The following is a 12,771-nucleotide window of genomic DNA, read 5'->3' on the forward strand; positions in this document are numbered from 1 at the left end:
TGGCATGTGAGGGTGACCCACAGTGTGAAAGATGACATACACCCCGTTTTTCCCGGAGTGAGGTCTCCCTGTCGGGTATGCTTGTTGCGGACACCCTTTCTATATCTACGATGCACCTCCCTACGTACATGTAACTCCAATCTATTTAATTACATAAATTGTTATGTGCTTTTTTGTTGTTATTATTTTGTTACATGGAGTTAAATAGATAATGATATACATTTTATTAAAATTTGGGTAAATTATAGTAATCTCTCCTAAAATTTGATATAATTACAGATATCTCTTTGTTTTTTAAAAAATTCCAAATGCACTTTGAGGTTTGGAATTGTCTTTTTTATCCCTTTTTTTTAAAAAAAAAATGTTATAAAAAATTAGGCTAGGCAAAATAATATTATTGCCCCTCGATGTAAAATATTTATATTGCCTTTCTCCCGCGCCTTTTCTTCTTCTCTTCTCCATTTGCAATAAACCCTAGTTTTGCACTAGTTCTATCTCCAATCAAAACTCCTAAATCTCTTCAAATCCGATTTGATTCTGTTCCTAATCTTATATTTTGAAGTGGAAAAGGTGTTTGAAGACCGGAAAAGTGAATCTCGACGACTTTAATCGAAAAAAAGGTATGTATGCTCATCTCCCATTCTCTTATCTCGGTTTTTCTTATCTTTGTAGAGGTTTCAGTTTATTCGAGTAGGATTTCTGCATTTTTACGATAAAAATCATATTATTTGTGTACTTTGAAACCAAACATGACGTCCAAATTTGAGAGTTTTAAGTTTTTTGGTTTCTTTTGTATCGATGTGGATGATTTTTTTTGTACAAAATTAAGAAACAAATCTTGTTTTTCATGTGTAGTATCTTGATTCGTGCATCATACATGCAAATGTTAGTTTATTTGATGAAAGAAATTGATTTATATTGTCTATTTTTTAGGATGGAGGAATGCAAAATTTTGATATGTATGATGATTGTGCCTTTTAAGTGAAATGACTTATCTTGATTAATTACTGAATGTAAATTGCAGTATAAATGTATGGAAGAGTTTGATCTTGTGTATCAACATCACTAACTTGTGCATTTCATCCATTTGAGCTCTGTTTTTCGATCTTAACTTTCTAAACTAGAACTTTGACTCCTTTCTTTTTACAATCCAATTTTTAATGTGTTCTTTAACTATTGGGTGGGGGAACTTAGAATTAAACTAATCTTAGCATTGGTGGATGGATTGAAGGCCAAAATAATGTGTAGATTGTATAAAAAAAAAAAAAAAAGAGAAGGGCAGAAAATGGATTGTATTCTTGTACCTAATGCAGTGAAGGAATTGAACAGTATTTAGGAGTCAAGGAGATGTCACCTCTTAGTGGCTGGGGAGCATGAGTGTGAAGTTCCTACATCGTAACCTTGAGGGGAAAAATATGTAATTGTCAGGTAGGGATATATTTGGGATTCCCTATAGGCATGCAACTTTTTGGATAAATCACAGATGGGAGAATGCAGAAAATTACTCAGTGTAGTTAATAGCGCGCTATGGTGCGCGCCATACGGCGTCCATGGCGACGTCCTTCTATATGGCGTCGCCGTAGCGCGCGCCTGGGTGCCATTTCGGCATTGCCCAGGCGCTCCATGTGAAGGGGCCTGGGCAGCGGGCTGCTGGCTAGGCTGCAGCTCGCCCAGGCCCATGAAATTAAAAAAAAAAGGGTAAACCCTAATTAAAAAAAAGGATTGACTCGTCAGTTCTGTCTTGACTTTTCAGTTCTCACTTGATTCTTCAGTTCTCACATGACTTTTCAGTTCTCTCTTCTCTTGTTCGGTTCTTCCTCTGCCAAGTGCCAACAGATCTTCTTCTTAATTATTCTCTAGTTCTCTTCTTCTCTTCCATATAACTTATAAGCATCTTGTCCTGCCGCTGCTGTTCACACTTCACCGTAACGGAATGACTTTTTTCTAAATTAATTACAGTTTTTTATTGTATGTTTATGTTGATGTTGATATTTATTGTAGATTTTTGCCAAAAATCATGAAACTCAAAACTACATGCAGCATACTTAAAGATGATGAAGTAACTATTGTTTAGATTCTTATAAATAAAATATAAATATTATATATATATATATGTATATATATAACGCATTTAATATTAATTATATAAATATATAGATTATTTGTTATATTTGCGCCAACCTTCGAAAAGGCGCGCGCCGCGCCGTGCACCGTGCGCCATGGCTCCAGGAGCCCTTGGCGCCATTGTACGTCGTGCGCCACTAACTACTATGAAATTATTGTAACAGTAGGTTTTTCCTAGATAAATACATGAAATCCTACAAATATTCTATACATCCAGTACTAGATCAGACCTTTTGGCCTTTGGGGGAGGATGTTGCCCATATTACTCTTATGCCTCCAGTTAGTAAGAGAATGCCAGGCAGGCCTAAGAAAAATAGAGGAAAGGAACCCAGTGAGGCACCTAATGCAGCCAAAAGATCAAGCATAGTTACATATAATGCTTGCAATAAATTAGGGCATAATAGAATAACATGCCCAAGCATTCACGTATTTCAAGAGTTTATATCCATCTCCTTTTACATGTACATTTTCCTTTTTGTTGTTTGAATTCTTCTATCACCCTTGGTTTTTTCTGTTTTTATAATTTCAAAGCTTTTTTTTTATCTTTCCATGGCATCTTCTGATGACTCAATGAGATTCATGGGGGAGAATTCTATCGGCGATGACCCCACCGAAGCAATATTGAGGGTGACGGGCTCAAGATCGATCTCCTAGAGATGACCCAAGCGCCTGCAGCCTGAGGCAGGTGGCCACCTTACAGCGTTGTTTGGTCAATGAGCCTTCTAACCTAGAAGAAAATTCCTTTGGTGAGACTGAGGGGAAAGTTTCCTTGAGGGAGGAAGAGGAGAGAGAAGAGTCAATTGCGGTTGGTGATGAGGGGGATAGAGCCACTAGCCCTATCCTGATCCCAAGATGCAGACGACCACCGACTAGAAAATGATTATGACGTCTACTACGATTGTCGTGGGTTGGTGGATGAAAAACTCCTCGACAATTTGGCTTGAGCTCTAAGGCGGTCCACTTGGACGAGCTCATCGGTATAAATGATTCTTAATTCCATTCTGCATGTTTTTTGTTCATATATTTAATATTTGACTTGGTTATTTTCTAATCTCGCAGAAGGCCTCATTTTCAACAAATTGTTGAAGGAGATTGTCAAGGGTAGCCCTAGGGGTCGCCAAGCTGTTCTTACTACGATGACTTTCGAAAGTACACCAGCCTCTAATGATTCTTGAGGGATGTTCCCAGAGACGGCACCTCACGGATTTTCCAAGCAGACCAAGGGGAGCTCCTCAAGCCAGCCTCAGTTGTAGCAATCCCCTTCTAGGTGGTCAAGTGCTCTACCTCCACACCTACCTCCCTCTGTTTCCTTCTTCCCATGACACGAGAGGGTCTTCCTATAAAGATTGTAGTGTTTTTGTTTAAATTTCATAAAAGCCAACAGTTGTTCATACCTCACTCTACTCACTCTATTTACTTCTTATTTAAAAGTATTTGCTCCTATTTTATGTTTTGTATAGTTCAGTATTTTTATTAATCAAGGTCAGCTACTAAGTCATGCGCACGCTTTTGTCTAGGACAGTGATTAACAACTTACAGTTAGTGCTAGCTGGATTTAACTTTCAATTAGTTAAGTTAGTTGTTAGAGGTTAGTTTGTTAATGACAATTAGAACACAGAGTAGTTGGATGCTCAGCTCACAAATGAGCCATTGTTGTGTTTTGCATAATGTAATCAAAACTTCTAGTGGATGAATTTTCTTTTTATTGTGTTGAGTATAACATTGAGCAATGGCAACTTAATTCCTTCCTTGCATCTCTTTTTTCTTTACAGGTTATCAGAGCCATCTTTGATGTACTCTGATTCCTTCCTCTTTCCTTGATTTTTTCTTTCCCTCACAAGAAGATGCCCAAAGATCCAGAGATCTTGAAGCTGCATCCCAGTGATAATCCAAGCTTAAGCTTAGTATCTACTCGTTTAGACGATTCCAGCTAAGTTTCATCATTCCAAAAAGTACAAAACCTACATAAGGTAATAGAGATCTTGAATGATGGATAAGAGCGGACTATATGGTGACGTCTTGTATATTGAACTTTATTTCAAAAGCGATTGCAAAAAGTATTTGTATACTAGCGCTGCTAGAGAACTCTAGGTCGTATTGGAGACTCGTTTTGGACAAAGCAATGAAACAATGGTCTACCAACTTAAGAGAGAAATCGTCTCTATATCTCGAGGGTCTCTATCAGTATCAGCCTACTTCTCAAAACTCAAGAGGCTCTGGGATGAACTAATTTGTGTCACACCAGCACCACAATGTACTTGTGGAGCCACCAAGGAAGTGCCTGAACTCAATTTCTCATTTCAATTATGCAATTCTGATAGGTCTTAATGAGGCCAGTGACCATGTTAGGTTTTAGGTACTTATGATGGATCCTTTGTCAAATGTTAGTAAAGTTTATTTGATGATCCTACGATTTGAAAAACAAAAGGAGGTGAACTCAAGCAGTTCAAGCACCACTCTGTACATGGCAATGCAAGCATTCAACAAATTTGGACCCTAGAAAAATTTAACAGAAAAGAAAGAATCCAGCTGACAAAAAAGCTAAAATTTGTGAGGAATGTGAGGAAACTGCGCATCTCAAGGAAGTATGTTTTGAAATATATGAGTACCCTATTTGATACAAAAACTTGGTAGAGCAAAGGAGGAAAAATAGAGCCAGCAGTAGTAGGCTTTTATTGCTAGTGAACCTGAAGATTCTATACATAATGCCATTAATGAGTAAGCGATTTCAAAAATTATCAACGCTAAATTGCACAGATATTTCAGAAAAATGGAACCTAAAACATCTATTTCAACCATTGAGGACTATGATGAATTCTCAGGTAAATCTCTTGGCAATTCAGTCTTGGATTACTGTTCCTCAACAACCTTGATTATAGATAGTGGAGCCACTACACAAATGTGCAATAATGCTTCCTTATTTCATTCCTTTAAAACTAATACCCCAACACAAGTAGGTAATAGGGTGCAAATGGGTGTTCAAATTGAAGCTAAAGGCAGATGGTTTTATAGAAAGGCATAAAACACGGCAAGTAGCAAAATGATACAACCAGGTGGCAGGCTAGACTGTTTGCATAGTTTTTCACCTATGGAAAAAATTGTGACATTCAAAGTGTTATTGGCTATAGTTGTTTCTTTACAGTGAATATACATCAATTAGATATTAACAATGTCTTTTTACATGATTTTTTAGATGAAGAAATTTATATGCAGGTACGTAAAGGCTATCCAGTTCCTGAGGGGCATGTTTGCAAACTCAAGAGTTCTCTTTATTGCATTAAGAAAGCTTCCAGACAATGGAATCAAGAGTTCACAACAAAATTGGAGGGTTTTTAGCTTTAAACATGAGTATTGCCTCTTCACTAAGGTTACACAACTTGGTTCTTTGTATATGTAGATGATGTGTTACTTGCAGGGCCTTTTGAGGAATTGATTATAGAAATTAAACAATATTTGGATAAGCTCTTCACCATTAAAGACCTTAAGACAACTAAATATTTTTTGGGCCTAGAGATTGCAAGGTCTAAGGAAGGACATGCTGTCACTCAAACTAAATATATCAGAGATATTGTAGCAGATGCATGTCTCAGTCATTCCACAGGAGCCAGTATTCCCTTACCTTCTGGCCTTAAGTTCACAACAGATGCAGGAGAATAGATAACTAATCCTGAAGGTTACAGGAGGTTGCTTAGGAGGCTGTTTTACTTAGGATTCAACAGACTTGATATTTGTCATGCCACTCAGCAGTTAAGTCAGTACTTGCAACATCCTTGTAAGCAACATTGGGATGCAACCATTCACCTTATTAGATACTTAAAGGGCACAACCTGTAAAGGATTACTTTTCCCTGCAGGTGGTGATCTATACTTAACTGCATACTGTGATGCAAACTAGATTACCTATGTGGATACTAGAAGATCTCTAACTGGTTACTGCATCTTTCTTGGGGATTCCTTGATCTCTTGGTAAAGACGTCTACCAATTGGAACTTAGAAAAGATATGTGAATGTGCAACAAACCCAAGCTTGTACATGTATTCAACCAAATGACGATCAATTTTCAAGTGTTTGGTCCTTTCGTGAAATAAAGGATTCACAATAATATGCAATGCAGTTTGGTTGTCGCAAAGAAAAGGAATTGGTGCGAGAACCTGAACTTGGAAATCCTTATGCAAGTTGTAGATCCAAGTGATTTTGCAAGTTGTAGTTCCCATGCTTATGACTCTACTTCTGCAGTAGAGCAGGATACCGTGGTTTGCTTTTTAGTAGCAAGTCCAGGTTTTATGTCACTTATTTTCAAGTTGGGTTTGATAAACATTTTATTAAGTCCCACTTGAGGAAGGGCTGTAAAGACAGTGGTGTTTTGTTTTCATATTTCATATAAGCCAGCAGTTGTCCATAGCTCACTCTGTTTACTTCTAATTTAAAACTTCTGCTCCTATTTTACATTCTGTATAGTTCAACATTTTTATCAGTCAAGGTCAGCTACTAAGTCGTGCGCACGCTTTTGTCTAGGATTGTGATTAACAAATTGCAGTTAGTGCTAGCTGGATTAAACTTTCAATTAGTTAAGTTAGCTCCTGGAGGTTAGTTTGTTAATGGCAGCTAGAACACATAGCAGTTGGATGCTCAGTTCTATAAATGAGTCATTTCTTTGTATTGCAGAATGTAATCAACCTTCTAGTGAATGAATTTTCTTCTTGAATTGTATTGAGTTTAAACATTGAGTACTGGAAGAACAATTCCTTCCTTGCATCTCTGCTTTCTTTACAATTCCCCCCGACGTCAACAATTTCCCCTTAATAGAACCTTTACATGCATAACTCCCTTTTACGAAAGGGTGAGGAGACTATGAACTTCTGCAGGGGATGCTACTACCAAGGAGGAGTTGGCTGGCATCCTCTCCTGCCATGTTACTAGTGTTCTCTTAAAGCTTTCTGCAATTGTTGTGCAGATTTGTTAGTGAATCTTTTGACCTTCTGTGGATTTGGCAGTTTGAATTTGAAATTCAATTGTATGTATTATCAAAAATTACACACACAACTTGAATGCATCATACTTGTTCTCTTTCTCATTAAGGCTTACGAAATTTTCAGCCCTAAATACTAAAAGATATTCTCCTTTTTGTTTCATATTGAATTTGATTCAAGTTTAAAATATTGAACAATCCAAAAGCACTGAGCAATAGTGTTTGTTGGAAATTATTGTCCTCTTATTTCTTTTCTATCTAGCAATAGATTCGAACTTTGATTTCATTTTTTGGTGTAGACAATTTGAAAGAATTCTACATTGAATTCTCAAGTGAATAGAATCGAACAACAAAAAGATTTTAATTTTTTTAATTTTCATGCTTTTGCCGCGTTCTCCGACCATACTGATTCTTTCATATCTATCGACATTTCTCCTCCAGGAGAAGGAAAGAGAATTACTGCCTGAGAGGTTGCGGAAATTTATAGATCAAGGTGTCTCCTAGAAAAGGTTTGACAAGCAGTTGGAGCCCCGCCAGGTATCTTTTAAGTTCTTCAAATAAGATATAGCATTCTAGTCCCTATTCAAAGTTCTTACCCTTCCTCAACCCCTTGAAGAAGGGTAGACTTTTCTCAGCGAACTTGGAAAGTAATCAACTGAGAGCCGCTATTCTCCCTGTATTGCACATGCTCCTTCTATTAACAATTTAACGAAAATTGGTAATGGGACATATATTGCAATTTTCTTTTACTTGTTGGATTAAATCTGCTGAGTCGTAAAATAATATGATCAAAATCGTAAATGGGCTAAGTTATGGGATGTAAATTGTAAATTTTTTTACTTACGTGTAGAAGTGTTACACAATTGCGACCTACAAAAAATATTATGAATATCTAATTTTTTGTCTGAATAGTTCTGACTTGTGGCTTCAAAATATGATTGAGCTTCCTTTGCCACCATTGTATAAGGTTGGTAAGCCTCAGAGGTTGATGTGGAGAAAACCTAATGAGGCTCCTGCTCCAACTTCTAATCCATTCGGATTAAATGTCAAAAGAAAAAACAAATTAAATATGAGGAGACAAATCTTAAATTTGCAACATGCGGAAAAAGGAGATTTGACAATAGGGATGTAGGTACTGAGATTGCAGATACACCAATGGAGGCAAGCCAAAGTCAGCAGCCAGATGCACCACAGTTCAGTAGCCAACTTACTCAAGCATGCACCTGCCTCAAATTAATAAGCTTGCAAAAAACGGCACTAAACAGAAACATTGTGTCTGTTTATATGAAATTTTAATTCTATATAATCTGTTACGTTTGATTCACATAATCTATTATGTTTATGTACTTCACGTAATTAAAATGCCATGAAAAAATATGTAAACAAAGCTAACAACGTCAACTAGGATTGCTTTAGTGAAGGTACATTTTTAAACTGCATTAAATTTTGCATCCCTCACTTAGGTTGTTAATGCATTCTCTCTTTTAATTTTATCGATTCAGATCAATCAATCTGCATCGAACATACATAATCCAGAGGATTGTTAGAGGTGGAATGAATTTCATTACTCTGTCCAACTTAAGAGCCTCTTTCTCAAATACCGCAATAGGGAATACTTCAATGTTTGCCTCTGAAATGCCTCCGTGGAGTTACAAGAAGTACTTCAAAGGTCCCTTCAATTTGATATTGTAGAATATTATTTTAAATTATTGTGTCGATGTTTTAACTGATGCAAGGATGTATATTTTTAATTATTGGTGTTTTTTGTATTACACGTGTTGTAGGTATTGCATTATACACAAAATATATTATTGACAATATGTTGTTAAGATTACATAGGAAGTTCGTTGAAGAAAAATAGAAAAAATAAGTATGTTAGACGAAAACTTAAAAAATACCACAAAACGGGAGAAAAAAAGCAATTTTTTTCACTTAGATTGAAATTTTCACCAACTTTAATGAGAGTTAACGGAAGGACTAAAAGTGCTAAAAAAAATAATAGTTTGAGAACTAAAATTGCAATTATTTAAGGACTATTCAACATAAATAACTATATTTAAGGATCAAAATTGCACTTATCCCCTAAATTAAAAGTGTCGCAAGATCTTTTTTTTGTGACAAAAAAAAACATTTAGCCCAAACTTATTGCTACAGCTGCTCGATCCTTCTCTTCAAGAGCTGTTGACTTCTTAAGAGCTGTAAACTCCAAGCTGTGGAGTTAATGGCCTTGTGAGTTTTCATGTGGAATTTGAAACTAACGGCTCAAGGAAAAAAAGGACTATACCGCCAGAAAAAAATATGAAATTTTGGATGTAAACCAGAATTCCATAAAATGCAAGATAGAAAACAAAAAGAAAAAACACAAGCAAGCTCTTTGTGATATTGCAAATAAGCAAATTATTCCTATAAAGAAATAGTAATTTATCTCCCTATATTTTTAAAAATACAGTAATTTACCCCATTTTACAAAATGAAGCACATGAAAGTAAATTGCTTCTTTTTTAAAATCACATGGAGTAAATTGCTATTATTTTTTCATAAAGGAGTAATTTGTTCATTTGCAATATTATAGGGAGGTAAATTGCATACTAGAATAATTATAACATTGAATTATGATTAATTGTCGTGATTAATAACAAATAGCTATAGCAAATAGTTATTGATAACAGGCATACATGCAATGGTTGTTGGTTGTGGTTCTTGCGAGAGTGTAAAACATTTGTCATGGCTAAAAGCCATGGCAAATGTTTTGACTATAGCTTTTAGCCATGGTAAATAACTTTTTCATGGTGGAACAACTAGTTTTTCGTATGGGTTTTATGTAACCGTAGTTAGTTGTCATTTTCCATGGTTTTAGCCATAGCTACTAATATTGTAGCCAATAGTACATTTTTTTCTAGTTTCATTAAACCCAAAAAAAAAAAATTAAAGCAACTTTCAGGACCAAAGATACAATTATAGAATTTATTATAAATTCAGTTTAAGCATATAGATTTCCAGGAGCCAACAGTATTTCTCATATATATAAATTTACAACCCACAAATTGTTGTGCAATAAATTTACTAAGTGTGGAGAAAATGTAAGTAGCAGCAAATTGTGTTGTCTATATGACTTGGAAATGAGATGTGTAACGAACAATGCTATGTATATATGACCTTTTCTAATTGTATTGTCTCTTAAAATTTAACGCAGTGCTAAAGGTGGGGAGAGAAAGGAATGTATAAACATAAAAGATCTCAAAATTGGATAGTTGAGAGGCAATAAGCATTGATGGCTAGTCACAAATTAATGCACACTTCTCATGAATGTGTCATGAGTTTCAGTGTGTGTACGTGTGTGTGTGTGTGTGTGTGATCTCAATTACAAGTATAAAATGTGTGTTTGTGTGGGGGGTGAGGTGTGTGAAATGTGTGTTTTGCCAGCGTAAGTATGGAGGAGGCTGGAATGGGACAGGAGGGTAAATGTTAACACAAGCGAAAAAGAAAGCCCTGATTTTGGCAGAAGGTGACAAAGTTTAACCTTTTTCACGGAAATGTAGGAGATCACAGAGAGAGAGAGAGAGAGAGAACAAGATGAAGTTATCAATTATTATTGATCATAAGGAGGAAATAATGGCAGGGAATCTTCTCTGCTCCACCTCTCAGTTTCTTTCTTGTTTATTTCAACCATTCAGATGAAAACTAAACTATCCATAACAAAACACAATAACAAGTCAAAGAAAAGAATGCTGTGAAAACATTACAGAAATGAAGGGGAAAAAAAACATTTCTTAAACTCCGAATTTTCAACTGTAATTTTCCACGGTAAACAGTCAGAATTGTCGGGTCATTGAATTCTTTCGTACACTTCTGAAAACCCCCTAATTCAACAAACTCTCCGGTGAATTCTGAGTGTAATATGCCCAAATTGATTGTTACTGAAAAATTCTTCCACCCCATCATTTTAAAGCACTCGATGTGAAAACGGGTAAATTTAAAGAACTTAAAATCGCCGTATGTTGCTGATTTTACCATCGAACGTCACTGTAATATACAGTGAAAGAAAGCTGAATCAAGGAGCAAGATGAGCATTTATAGGCTGTACTATAGAAAAACGGAAAAGAAATCAAGAACTTACCACGAGTAGATATATATCAAGTGAAAAAGCTGCATTTGAGTCACCAAGAGATGATCGAGTACTAAAAAGTCCAGAATTATCATGTTTTCCCACAGCTTTCTTGAGCTTATAATTACCATGTTTCTGGTCAGAATGGGAGGGGGGAGGGGGATGGATGGATCAGATCAGACCTGAAGCAGAAGAAGAAGTTCAAGAAAGCTGTGGAAAAGCATGAAAGGGCTTTTTATATAATTTTTCAATTATTGGGTTTTTGCTTTCATCTCTTGAACTGAGCTACCAAAGGCTGTTGCTATATATACACATATATATCTCCAAGTATATAGAGAAACGGAAAGTGGAAATTTCAGACAGTAGAAAGGTGTGGAGGAGTGGAAGAAAATGAATTAACATGCCCATACACACACAAAGTGTGATGGACCACTCTAGCACATTGTGTGTGTGTGTGTTTGTGTGTGTGTGTGAGAGAGAGAGAGAGAGAGAAGAGAGAGAGGAAACATAGTAGGGTTCACTCCACAAACAAGGCCAATTTTCCCCACATGTAGCCTGCTTTACTTTGAGAGTGCGTTGTGGGGTATATAGACGGATCGAGTTCAAATTTACATATATAGCTCATTAATATATATAATTTCATTTCTAAATCGACAAATATCTATGTAGGGGTAGGCAACGAGTGGTGTGCTAGAGTTTGGGAATTAGAGTAGACAATCAACAAAATGTGAGTTTAAATTCTAAAAATGTGTGGGTATTATTTTATTTTTAATAGTAATATATTGTTTTTATATTTATTTGAATTTTATCGATTAATTTAGATATATTGACATATTGTATGTTGAATATTATAATAATAAATATGTTGGAATTTGAAATATAAATATATAGATATATATGCATATAAAAAAAAGAAGACAAACAATACCAAAATAGTTCTTCTTTGAGTTTGATCTATTACACTAATAAGGGCAATGAATTACTTAGACTTGAAAAGTACTCTTTTGGGTCAACAAAATTTACGATTTTGATGCCAAATTTGACTTAAGTAGTTAAAAAATAATTACACATATATAAAAGTATTAAATTATTTACGCTTCACTAATTTTTAACTCAATGAATAAGAAGTGAAGTAAACATCGTTACAATAAAATATTGAGTGATAATTATAAAATTATTTTATATATATATTAGGAATACTTAAATAATGACGACATAATTAGTGACAATATTTTTTTAATCATTAAGTCCTAACTATATATATACGTGTCACCATGTCTTTAACAATAACTTTATGTACATTTTTTTATTACTATTCTTTCTAAAAACAACTTTTTCAAAATAATTATTACTATTAAATCATGAAATTCTTTATTGTGACAAAATAAAAAAAAAACCTTTATCACTAAATATATATAATTAATGACAATATTATTATTTGATTTCATTTATTGCTTTTTCTCTTCTTGTTGTAGCGATCCGACTCGTTTAAATTTTAATTTATTTAATTATCAAACCAAACTCAAATCCAATCTATACTATATAATAGTCCTTCAAAAAAAGAAAAAAATAGT

General features: G+C 35.0%; 2 long non-coding RNA genes across 2 annotated transcripts; one reads left to right on the forward strand and one right to left on the reverse strand.

Moving 5' to 3' along the window:
• LOC110012285 lies at positions 456–3,370 on the forward strand. The gene is made up of 2 exons (XR_002287381.1): positions 456–3,101; positions 3,184–3,370. It is a non-coding gene; the product is annotated as an uncharacterized LOC110012285 (long non-coding RNA).
• Positions 10,679–11,784, reverse strand: LOC110012309. The gene is made up of 2 exons (XR_002287416.1): positions 11,210–11,784; positions 10,679–11,115 (listed from the first exon to the last, which is right to left on the reverse strand). It is a non-coding gene; the product is annotated as an uncharacterized LOC110012309 (long non-coding RNA).

This window comes from Sesamum indicum, linkage group LG7 (genome assembly GCF_000512975.1).
Source record: "Sesamum indicum cultivar Zhongzhi No. 13 linkage group LG7, S_indicum_v1.0, whole genome shotgun sequence".
Taxonomy (NCBI): domain Eukaryota; kingdom Viridiplantae; phylum Streptophyta; class Magnoliopsida; order Lamiales; family Pedaliaceae; genus Sesamum; species Sesamum indicum.